Here is a 13,260-nt window from a genome sequence, read left to right as displayed (position 1 = left end):
ATACAATACATAATTGAAGTCAATTTAGTACATAATTATTTCCCCAAAATATGTGGTCCCAAAGTGTTGCTGTGAACTAGAAATCAAAGGAAATTCATGGTCCACCCTAGCAAGAAACCAGTTTTTCATTCAGCCAAGCAGTCATTTGCTTATTCATACAGTCATATCACCTGTGAGTCACCCAATATGCCAGAGAATATTTTCTAGCTTGGTTGCCAGCTAGAGAAAGGTAATTTAAATTAGCATAAGACTCTTTAGGAGACATAAGTGGTCTGAGAGCACAGCCACCATCACCATGAGCTACCCAACAAGCCCAAGAGTGAGATGACCCTGGAGGAGCTGCAAAAGTGGGAGCAAGAGGAGTTTAACACAAGTCCATTCTCCATGCTCACCCAGTCAGTCAGGAATAACACCTAAGGGTCCATCAACCATGGCAATAACAAGGAGCTCCTGGTGTTGTGTGAAGGCCATTGACAAGCACTGCAACATAGTGCTGGAGAATGTGAAGGTGATGCAGACCAAGATCCCCAAGAGCAGGAAAGGTAAGAAGTCCAAGTCAGTCAACAAGGACCCCTATATCTTCAAGAGGCTCCTGGGAAGAGCCTCAGTCATCACGGTCCTACAGAACCCACTCACTGATGGCCTCCACCCTGTTGTCAGAAATCACTCTGCTATGCTGCAAAGGCCTGTCCTTAATGATGGAAATAATACAGTCCTGTGTTTTTTCTTTATAAATACACAAAGTTTTGAAGGAAGAAAAGATGGAAGGAGAGGGAAAAGGGAGGAAGGGAGGGATGGAGAAAGGGAAAGAAGGAAAAAGAATACACTGGCTTAAAAAAACAAAATGTGGAAAGGACAACCTTGGAAGTGCCTGGTATCAGGGACTTCAGTGATGCTTCCTGGTATTTCTTCTTGTGATTCTTCTCTCTGCTTCTCTCTGTGTGCTGGTTTCTGACCAGCATTTCCAACACGCACGAAGGCTGGCCACCTGTAGCTTCAAACTTACATCCTTACAATCTCAGAAACCAAATTTTCAAGCTCTGGTTAGAAAAGTCCCAGGAAAAGTCTTCTTGTCCTGGCTCATAACAGGTGCTCTCCCTGGGATGAATCTCTGTGGTCAAAGTCTCATAAGCAGTTACCAACTCCCAGTGTAGAGCATGGCAAGGAGCAGGTCTAAGAGAAGAGAAGACTACTATCTCCAAGAGGAAAGAAGAATACTGTGCAAACAAAACAGAAAATGTCCACCGTTCCCATTCAACCTATAATGTTTACAGATTGTGAAGACGCCTTTAACTTGAGAATTGAAAAGGATAATGGAAGTCCATGGCTCCAGCTTTCCACCACTGTGTTCAGTTCTGGGTACAGTGTTTTGTTTGTTGGTTTGTTGGTTTGTTTGTTTGTTTGACTGATGAGAGAGAGAGAGAAAGAGAGAGAGAAAGAGAACACACGAGCAAGGGGGGAAGCAGAGGGAGAGGGAGAGACAGAATTCCAAGCAGGCTCCACGCTCATTGTGGAGCCCAACACAGGGCTCAATATCATGACCCTGAGATCATGACTTGAGCTGACAGCAAGAGTCAGACATTTAATGGACTGAGCCACCCACGTACCCCCCTGGGTACCATGTTTTAAAGGAGGAGGGACAAATTAAAGGAGTGTCCAGAGGAATGATGGCATTTGAAGCTGTACCTTACAAGGTTTGGTTAAAGGAATTGAAATTTACTATCTTGCAAAAAGGAAGACTAAAGAAATGCAAGGGGCAAAAGGCACCTCTTCCATGCAGAGGAAGGAGCATATTTACTCAATGCTGCCTAATTATAGGGGCCATAAATATGCCTACAGGATTCAGAAAGGTAACATAAGGGTATGAAACTAGCCAGATATTTGAAAACAATAGTGCATGTGTGATAGTTAATGGCTAGTGACAGCCACAGGATGTGGAAATCCAGAGGGAGTGGAGGGCTGTGGACAACTGCAGAACTTACGCCCCACCTAAAGGAAGCAGCCCCCACTCAGGTCCATATCATTGTTGTCCTGTAGGAATGTAGGTGCAATATTGCAAGATCTTTCTTTTTCAATAAAAGCCAGAAAACCTGATTTTTATGTAAAATCTCTCAGTGTCTCCAATGTTGGTTCATTATTTTTAAAAACAAAATACAATGTTGAAAGGGATCCCCCCTTGGGGCCTCAGTTTGGAATATCTGCTCTAGAAGGTAAAACTAGCACTAGTGGATCAAAGTTCTTAAGAATCAAGTATTTAGTCTTTATAACTGAGATATAGTTTAGTAACAAGAACTCTTCAATCATGATGTAGTAGATGCTTTGTGAGGTAGTAAGCACACACTAAATAGAAGCTGATGAACATTATTAAGGAATATTGTAGAAATGAATCCTGCATTAGGTGGTCTGACTACTCATAATAAAAGTTTACAGATTGACTCTGAAATTTTTGAAATAAGATCAGGAAGGATTCTCTGAAACAGATTCTAAAGTAGAAGACAACATTTGAGGACTATATAATCTACTTTGGATTTAAAACACTGCTGAAAGAGACAGTGGAGAAGACCAACATAACACAGTATTTCTAAATGGAGGCAAGAAAGACCACACTGAAGATACATATATAATACATGTCCTGGCAATGGGATAGGATTTTAATGGACATAAATCCAAATCTCTTTCTGTCTAGTTGCAAGAAGAAAAGGAAAAAAAAAAAAAAAAAGGCTTCCTAGACCTGTGACATGTTTTAGGATGTTTGGACTGAGGGAAGTGTGGTTTTGGGGGCTAAGTGCTCTAGATTCTTATCCTCAGTCTGTCACTCATGAGTCATATGACCATGGACAAGTAACATCCCCCACTCTCCAAACAACTTAAATGATTTGCCATCATTTCAAATTCAATATTGCTAAGATAATATTCCCACTTTTTTTCTTCTCAAGTTCCCTTTCTTGATTTCCTCATGTCAAGGGAAGCAGCAAAATCTGACCTCTTCCTAGACTCCAGGGGCCTATCATTTGCCCGCTGTCATGAAGAGAGGTCTCTGAGATGACATCATGAGCAATAAGCTAAAGAGAAAATTCAAGTTCTTGGTATAATGGACAAGGTAAGGAACTTCCACTTGAAACCAAACACAATGAGGTGCCCACAGGAAGCAGATCAACTGCTGAGCCACAGGACTAGTAAAGGTATACTCTGGGCATTACAAACCCAAATGGAAGCTCAGAAATTACCTCTACAGAGTCTGGATAAGTTCTAAGACAGGGCCCACCTCTTCCCATTTTTGCCTGTAGGATTTTGGGCAAGGGAGAAGCTTTTATCTTCTACTGGTAGCTGTGTCCCTCAAACTTCAATGTAAAGTATGTATCTAACAAACTCAGTGATAACTTCAGATATATTTTTTTAAAGATTTATTTATTTTATGGGGGGGACAGACAGAGGGAGAAAGAGAATCCCAAGCAAACTCCCCACTGAGTACAGAGCCCGATGCTGGGCTCTATCTCACGACCCTGAGATCATGACCCAAGCTAAAACCAAGAGTCAGATGGTTAACCAACTGAGCCACCCAGGCGCCCCTTTAGGTATATTCTTAAGAGGGAAAATATAATCCTTATTAAAAAGCAGCTGTGTGACTCCTAACACTGCCAATGCATAGCCTGGATACATTTAATTATTTTTTAAAGTGACTGTGGAAAAATTAATTGAAGGGATAATGGTCAATGTCACCTTAACATTTGTTTAAAAGTGGTACACATAAAATTAGCCTTCAAAATTTACTGCAAGATTCATTTCCCTTTCTGCTAAAACATAACAAAGATGCCACGAGACTAAAATGCTTAGTTAGTCTGGGAGGTTATACTGTTGCCCCTTGTATGTAGGAAAGCTTAAAAAAAAAAAAAAAAAAAAAAACAAAAACAAAAACTTTTTCAGACAATTAAGGTCACACAAACAGTTGTTGACAAGCTCTTACTAGTAAAATGTTTCTGCCTTTCTCAGTAGGATTGCCCAGCTACCATTTACATGATTTGACTAATAACTAATTAATAATACACAATGCCTGCATTTTAACTGAGAGGCAGTTTAGCAGAGTGGATAATAGCCTGACCTCCCGGAGCCAGGCTGCCTGGGTTGAAATCCCAGCTCCACCACCTACTAGCTGGTAAGTCTCTTAACTTCTGTAGAGTGTCCTCCTTTATAAAATTGTAAACCTACATGTGTAGTGAGAATTAAATAATATTTATAAGACAGTGCCTAACACATAGTTAGCACTAAGTAACTGTGAGATATTATTATCTCTTGCCTCATAGAATCCATGTGTCCTGCAGATATTCGCTAGGCTCCTTCCTCTGTCCCAGACACCGTACCAAGCACTGCATCAGGCACTGGAACACGTGTAGCATTTTCTAAACTAGCAGCAAGAGTTTCATTAGTGTAGGCAGTGCATTCTCAAGAACAAAAACTAAACAGTAAAGTGGAAGGAGGTGCAAGCCTCCTTCTATCGAATTAAATGCATAAATTAGATACTACAGAGTATATTTCAATGGGTGGTCACCCATAATCTACTTGCAAAATTTGCAGTTAGACAGTGACCCACTCAGGTGGGTTTTGCAACATCTATGTTAAATTTGCATCTGGCTTAAATTTCTGTATTAGATGATGCTTCTAATTTGTGTTTTGGGTTAAGGCCCAGCTCCCAATGTGTGGACAGAGAGTTACGAATGAGGAGTCGTGTTATCAGAAGGCACGCGGGGAAAGGAGGGGAACAGAGTTTTGATGTGAGTGTGGTGTGCCAGTTCTCATATGTCTATAGCCCAGGCCAAAATCTGCCCTCAGTTATGCATGCACAGCTTTCATTGACGTCAGTAAGAACTGTGCTCATGTAACAGGAGGCAGAAATTTGGCTCTTTGATTTTAATAGAATTAAATGCCAAAAGTTTTGCTGATGCAGGTTGCAAATTTAAACCCCAAAGGGTCAGGAAAATGCAACAGAACATTGTACTGTTGGCAATCTCATCTTTTGCACAGGCCACGTAATTAAGCAAGACCTGAATTTCTCAAGCCTGACTTGGAAGCCCCTGATACTATTATGCCTAAGAGTTGTGTGTGGCCTCCAATTGCAGTAAGACCTTTAAGTATGATTCCAAGATTTTGTCTGTGGCTTAAGATAAAAGGCTAACACATAGCCCAAATTCATTGTCAGTTGCAGGATTCCAGTCCCGGTCTGGGTTTTAACAATGCTGAAATCAGTTGGTGGTGCCAAATAGACTCCACTCCCCACCTTAGATGATTGGAGAATTATGTAATGAAATTTGGGGACTTAGCATTCTTAGAGTATTCAGTTTACGTTTCAGTCTAATTTATGTTCAGACATATCCATAGCTTTGTCTTAATATTTGTGTGGTTTTTAAAATTCAATTTAATTTTACGCAGTGATGTTAACAATTGGATCTCCCAGACCTGAGCATCTGGTAGTAAGTTTCTGAGTGGTAAAACATAATTCAAGAGAAATATAAGGCCAGACCAATGACAACCCCCACCCCACCCAAAAAAAAAAAAAAAAAAAAAAAAAAAAAAACCTTAACTAAGAGTGGAGATGTTTTTAGTTCCTTTAAGCAAGTACTCAGAGTTCTGTTTCCCGCTTTGGGTCCAGAGAAGCAGCCTTTCTCTTGAACAGTTATTAAGAACTTAAATGGATGTATGCCTAAGTGTGGTTCTGGTGCTGTGAGTTTCCTTGTGAATGACATGACCCAGCAAAGCCTTCTTGGCTACTTACCACTTCTCAGTCCCCACTTTTCAAGGGAGGAGTAGATTATATGAATGGTGAATCTGGAAAAGACAACAGAATATACCTAAGTTCTTTAGGATCTTCCTGCCTTCAGAGAACATATATTCTGTTCTGCTCCCATGCTACAGATTTTTGCCACTGAAAAGGGAGGCAGCATTACCTGTGACTGAGGATAAAGGATATTCAGGAGATTGATATTCATGAATCCATCATACGTAAACCACATTCTCCCACACCTTCAGAAGCAATAGAGCTGCTCTTGACATTTTAATGAAGGGGCATTGGTGGACAAGCACCAAGGAGTTACTAGCTAATGTCTAAAAATGATCACTTAAAAACGAACAGACTAAGAGTATTACTTAGAAATAAAGAAGCAAACACGAAGGGGAAAAGAAGAGCTTGAAAGTGGCTGCCCTTGAAAATCAGATTGGGAGAAGTGACATAGGGTAGGGCAACAGGTCACTGTCCTCACTCTCCTTCAACATTCAACTTTGTTTTTACATTTGGTAAACAGTTCATGATTCCACACTTACTATATCATGGAATAAAAACATATCAGTGTAGGACAGACTTCAACAGATCTTCTCCAATGTTTTTCAAACTGAGAGTCACAATTGGTTAGCATGTCATGAAATCAATTTGTTAGATTGTAACCAACATTTTGAAATCGATGCAATGCAGTGAAATAAATGGATAGATCAGAGGGCACTGGGATCTGGATCACAATATAAAATACATTTTTATTGTGGATTATAATAAAAAATGTTTGGAATCTATTCAGTTTTCCAACTTCCCACTTAACCCTCAATGAGTTTCCTTAACTGTACTGTCCATTTTATAGACCAAACCAATCAGTTCTAAATAAGAGTATCCATATGAAAATGTTTGGAAACCATAAAGCTAAAACCACATTTAAGGTACTGTTTTGATTATATCATCATCATTATCATCATCATCATTATTATTACTATTATTATCATTGGAGAGATGTCCAAGCTAGCTGACCTTTAATTTGGTACATCACTTCACCATGAAAGCAGCCATAGCACCAGCCCCAGCCTATACCCACACTCTTCCAAGAAGCTATCAATGCCCTGTAGTATGTGGGCCAGAGCCGTGGATCAGTCAGGGGTAGCACTGATCTGATAGCACATTTAGCCTGAATGGAAGGGTAATGGTTATGACAGACCTTGGAATTATACAGACTGGGATCCAAATATAGCTCTGCCACTGATGAACTATATAACTTGAGATAAATTATTTAACTTCCTTGAGTCTCAAGATATCATTGTCAATGTCATCAAAACAATGACTTTTGTTTTATATTCTGGAAACACAGAGAAGTGTTCCTCACTCTCACCAGAGAAACTGCAGGGCCAATGAGGAGACATAGGTGCTGCCTGAGCTGAGAGAGCAGGGAAAGGAGGAGAAAGAGCAAATCTAAGCCAGCTCTGTAGCCACCTAAGCATGACCTGTGCAAGATGCCAGTGAGACCCACAGTGTGGGACTCTACCACCCATGCCGTGTTAAGTACTACTGACTCTACTAGTTTTACAGACATCTCTCATTCTCAAGTCTCATATCTTGCTATTTCCAATCTCATGCATTTGACCCAATGGCACTGTGACTCAGGACTCAGGATTCACGCTCCACGTTCAAGAGCATCCTATGGGCATCCACCCACACACTTGTCCAGAATAGAAGAGTCCAGGGTCTGCTACATTTGACAAGTGCTAGATGTAAGGGATGGAAGACTTTGGCTCATGTTCCAGTTCTGCCACTTTCTCTTGTGACCTTTGCTAAGTCATTTCACCTCTCTAATCTTACTTTCCTGCTTCAATAAGATCAGATGAAACGAAGAAGAAAATCAAGACTCAAAAGTGCAGTGAATAAAAATTTGGGAATATCTACATTTCCCCAAACAGAATGATGTTAATGGAAGCAAAATACCTAACCACTCTGACATTTCTTATTTTAGAAATGTTTTTAGGGGTGCCTGGGTGGCTCAGTTAAGTGTCTGCCTTTGGCTCAGCTCATGATCTCAGTGTCCTGATCCAGCCCTGAGTCAGGCTTCCTGCTCATCAGGGAGTCTGCTTCTCCCTCTCCCTCTGCCCCTACCCCCCCACCTGTGCCCGTGCGCTCTCTCTCTCTCAAATAAATAAAATCTTTTTTAAAAACTGTTTTTAAGTAAATTAAAAAAATAATAGTTCTTTTGTTATGTTGATCTTTACTATTTAAAAAAGAAACAACCTTGATTTTCCCTGAAATACAATTCTTATCAATTCAAATAAATTCTTTTGGCATTCATCACCTGTCACAATCTGGTTCTACCTACATTTTTAACTTCATTTTCCATTATTCCCCCTACTCTGTTCCTCCTGTGCTGAAGGTACACTCAGCCTTGGCTTTTCCCAAACATGTCAGACATGTTCATAACTCTGTGTTTCTGTTCATGCAAATGTCTTCCTCTCTTCTCTGACTCCACGCTTGCATTCAAGCTCAGCCCAGAAGTCACCTTACCTGTGAAGTTAGCTCCCAACTCCTCCTCAAGCAAAACTAACCTTTTCTACTTCAGGATTCCCATAGCACTTAATCCACACAGATAGTATAGGGCATACCATAGGATATCCTCACAGTTGTAGTTCCACCCCCACCCCCACTAGACCATCAGCCCCTTGGGGGCAGGGGCAATCCACCCTTGTTTGAATATTTAGCCTTTCCATAGAGTCTGGCACTTACCTAGCACATAGTAAATGTCTGATCAAAGAACAGAGTTATCTTAACTTTTCAAGATTCACAGCCTTTGATAAGGTTATGAAAGAGATTCTCATTCTTTCTCCTGCAGGCTGCAAAGCCAGTAGGGGCCCAGTTCTTGGGAGTTACAGACAGAGCCAGCACCTGGGATCAGGCTGGGGAGATTAACATGTGGTCACCACATATTTTGTGGTAAGTAAGACAGCCTCTAGTTTGGACTAAGAAACAACAACAAAAATCCCTATTTTGGGGATGTTGGGAATCTTGGGGTTCAGGTAGACTATGGGACTCCTGTTAAAGCTGTAGAATGACCATAAGGTAGAAGAGTCAAGTGGTTTGGGTCATTTGACCCTTCCCATCCTCCATCAAAGTACAGGGCCCTCACTAAGAAATACTGAGCCATGATAGAGCCAGCTAATTTCCTGATGCCTGTACTGGCTATTTAGAGCTCCGGTCACTTCAGACAAACATAAACCCCAAGCAATCTGCATGGACTAATGGAGTCTGTCTGCATCCCTGGGGGGAGAAGATGAACACACACATGAAATGCTTGGAAGAAAATGCACAGCAATATATAACCAAGGACCAAAGTATGCCAAACAGACAATAGGTCTCCTAGTTTATGATTCTACATCTGTATCAAAGAAACATCAACTAGTCTGGTTTTACAGGCTAACAGAAAAGACGACCACTTTTGTGGTAGAGTTTCAACATAACAGGAAAATCCTGCCCACTTCCCTATCCCAAAAACACTTCCCTTATCAGGCTAACAGATAACTGAAGATCCAACATTAAGTCTACAATTCCTTTGAATTGGTGTTTCTTATTTTTATTAAATGCCCCTGGAAAGGATAATATATTCACCATAGGGCAGCAGTTGGTCAAATCCTTTCAGATACAGAAGATGGACCAGAGAGGTCCTAGGGCCTCAACAGAAGAAAGGCCTATTATTAATGGGAAAAAAGGAACCAAAGAAAAAAAGGATACCTAAAAAAAAAAACTTTGCCTCTTTCCCAAACTTCCACAGGTACTTATCCTAAAGTAATACAGCCCAAGCAGCACATGTTCTAATGATAGGGACCCTCTCTTCCTAGAGTCTAGTCTAGCTAGAATAGAATGAGATCGAGAAAAATGTACTCCTGTCTGAAATAGTTTCACAAAATCAAGTAAGCCAATTTGTCAAATATTTATTGAGTATCAACTATCTGCTAGGCACTTTGACATTATCTGGAGATAAATACAGCTGACTAAAAATCAGTCCTGGCTCTTAAGGAATTAACAGTTCCGTGGGGACACAGATATATAAGCTAATTAGTCCCATACAGTGCCATAAGTGCTATGATCAATATAAAGTTCGAATTTCAGGGAGTCACCAGTGGGCCTGAGCTTGGTCAACTGTTCAAGCCTTTCATTTCTCTGCACTTAAAAAAAAAAAAAAAAAGACATCATAAGGAGACTCGGCATACCTACACTACAAAGCAAATTAGCCTAGCATGATAGCAATGATCCTGGCCTTCTATGGGTAGAACAGACACACAGGATCAGCAAGTCAAAAAGCTCACCCCAAATCTGTAGGGGATGCCATGGAACCCCAAAATATGTACAACAACCATGGGTTTCGGGCATTTACCTACCAACTATGACATGTCACCAGCCTCTCCAAAGAGCCAAGAGGACCAATATGGTAATGTCTCCAAGTATGTTGTTTCTGGATAAGAGCTACTGTTTATGAAGAATGCAGAAAGGCTATTTGTCTCAAGGCCCTGGAGACTGCAGCCCTAATTAGAACCCCATATATTACAGTGAGGAGGGTACTAAACCCAGCATTGTTCCAACTCCAATCCCAACCACTGCTGGTCTTGAAATCAATTAGCTTGGCCACAATACACAACTGTTTAATGATATAGAACAGAAGAGAAAATAAAAGAGCTTATCACAGACAGTAATGGTAAGTATTGTTTTATAAAGCTTACGTTTTCAGTTACATTCATGAGAGTGGAGGTTTGTTTGTGTGTGTGTATGCTGGATACATACTGAGTCACGATGTAAAATGTGGGTGGTGATCCACAGTTTGAGAAACACCACCGTAGCATGAGGCCCAACCTCACTATCCAGATGAGTGTACTGAGATCCAGAGAAATGAAAATACTTGCCCAGAGTTTTACAGTTAGTGAAGGTATAAAAACTAGAAACTGGTATCCTGCCTCCCACCTCAGTGCTTCTCCATCCCCTATCACAATGTACATGGGGTCTTGATGGGGACAGCAGGGGTGGTAGTAGGTAAGGGAAGGCCAAAAGGGAGGATAAGGATGGAAGAGCTGAACCTATGGGTTTTGCCAACTAGATGCAAGCTGCACTGGGCTTCTTTCACACCATGTTTGAGCAAGCATGTTCCAACCACAAAAGAAAAGAAATTAACTTGGTAGTATTTACCAAGTGCTTTCTATGGGCCTTGAACCATACTAGGTACTTGACATATCAACCATATATAGATAGTTTTATCATCCCAATTATTCAGGTGAGGAAACAACATCAGAGATTTGGGGTATTGGTCCAAGGCAATACAGCATCTTGGTGGCAGAGCCAACACTCACACTCAAATCTAATTTCAAAGTCACTCCTTTAAACCCTCCACACCAAAACTCTATTTCCAGATATATTTCAACCCTGTTTCCCATATTTTAACCACTCTCCCCTTCTATAAGTACTTCAAAGTTAATTTTATATATTTTATAAACTAATACATATATCTGTGCATATATCTGTCGAGATATAAAATCTCCAACCCTCATTATACTCCACATTTTGATTCATATATTATAGGATAAAATTAAGGCATCCTTAAGAAGTAATAGCCTATGACACAACGAACTCTACTATTCACTCTTATTTTAAAAAACAGAAAAGATGCCTATAAAAGTTTAGTTATTCTGGAGAATGAGAAAGACCTAGGCCTATTTTATATCCACCCAGGACATCTGGAGAAGAAACAGTACCATACAGAGAGGAAATAATAAAATAGTAGCATGAGGGTTTAATACATTCAAAGACAGTTTTACAGGGGTGGCTGGGTGGCTGGGTGGCTCAGTCAGTTAAGCATCTGACTCTTGATTTCAGCTCAGGTCATCATCTCAGTGTCATGAGACTGACCCCCCTGTCAGGCTCTAAGCGGGACATGGAGCATGCTTAAGGTTCTCCCTCTCCTGATCCCTCTGCCCCACTGCCCCCCCCACCACACACTCACTCTGTCTCTCAAAACAAAAATACTCTTGCTGCTCACTCTTAAAACAGGATGGAAAACCAGCCTTCTCTCCATTTTTCCTATTCACCTGCCTAAAATCCCTGAGAAGATTCCCACATCAACCTCATTGCTTGAACTGGATTTAGACATGGTCTCTTAACACCAGCATTTCAGTTTGGAATCCAGAGCCTGGACACCATCATTGACCCAACTACTCTTCTTTTGATCCCCTCCTGTCCCCTTTATTGTCTCTCTTGGGTCAGTTATGCACATATCTGATCCCTGCCTGATTCTGAAACCCTTTTGAACAGGAACTACATTTTATTTATCTTTGGCTCCACTGGGTTACAGCAAGGATTTTGAATATACTCACACTCAATAAATGTGCTTATTTGAGTTAAAACAAGGAGCTCCTGGGGAACCATCCCAATCTAATCAGACTGACTGGCAGTGTGTGGAACAGGCTGTGTTTATGCTGTGACTACTGACCCCAGCCCTGGCAACTCCTTGGCTTGCCCACCCCATTATGTCTCAGTGTGCTTTGTCTAAAACCAGGGTTACAGAGACTGTTAGAAGTAATGAACATCTAAAATAAGAGTAAAAGCTTCCAGGTTATTTAGTTCTTCTAGGATTTCTCATATTTGGATTGCTAGTCATGGTTTAGAACTTTTGCTTTGGAAATTCACCAACTTGCTTTCCAATTAGATTCTGACTACCTGGCTACAGTAGCCAAGGTCTATGTGGACTCCAGCAGAGGACAGCAGCTGAATATCACCTCTTCCAGGAGTGAAGACTCCTTGGCAACGAGGTAGCCTTGAGGGTAGATATGGAGATTTTGAAGATGCCAGCTTTCTGAATGCTGCGGGAGTTAGAGCATGTTTTCAAAGGAATACATGTTAGATCATGGCTATAGGATGGACTTTAATCAAGATGGCCTTGGCCAGAAAACCCAGATACCGTTAACACTGAAGGCCATGCTTTTAGAATTGTTCATTTTGCTGATTCTCAATGATTCTCTACCTCTGTATTTTCTAAGGTATGTCTTTAAATGGTTGATACCAAATTATCTGGAGTAAGATTTATTAGCTCTCTCCTCCTTAGGATGTGGAAAAGGTATTTTAGCCACTTCCTCCTGGCCTTTGATTTCATCCTTCTCTAGACTTGATTTTACCTTCTCTAGACTTGATTCCACTTCAAGTATCACTTCTTTCTTCAATCTATCCTCCTCACATCCCAAATTAGCCCCTTTTCCTTTACCCATAAACATGATCAAGCTATCTAGAGCCCCTTTCTTTAAAAGCCCTCAATGGCTCTCAAAGTACACGTTCCTTACCCTGACATGCAAAGCCAACTACAATCTAGTCTCAATGTGTCTTTACACTCTCCTCTCCCACTGCTGCTATCCCTACTCACAGAGATACCGAAAATGGAATGTTCACTCATTTCAAACCATACTCTGTGCTTTTCCACTTCTAGGCTTTTGCTT

At 40.8% G+C, this 13,260-nt stretch overlaps 1 pseudogene; it reads left to right on the top strand.

Annotated features, from left to right (window-relative positions):
* The first annotated feature begins 324 nt into the window (after window positions 1-324).
* LOC125283488 (small nuclear ribonucleoprotein Sm D2-like) lies at window positions 325-3,327 on the top strand (annotated as a pseudogene).
* Window positions 3,328-13,260: the final 9,933 nt, after the last annotated feature.

Source organism: Ursus arctos, unplaced genomic scaffold (genome assembly GCF_023065955.2).
Source record: "Ursus arctos isolate Adak ecotype North America unplaced genomic scaffold, UrsArc2.0 scaffold_2, whole genome shotgun sequence".
NCBI classification, from domain to species: domain Eukaryota; kingdom Metazoa; phylum Chordata; class Mammalia; order Carnivora; family Ursidae; genus Ursus; species Ursus arctos.
Note: the sequence above shows the minus strand (reverse complement) of the source record. Positions and strands in the feature narration are given on the sequence as shown.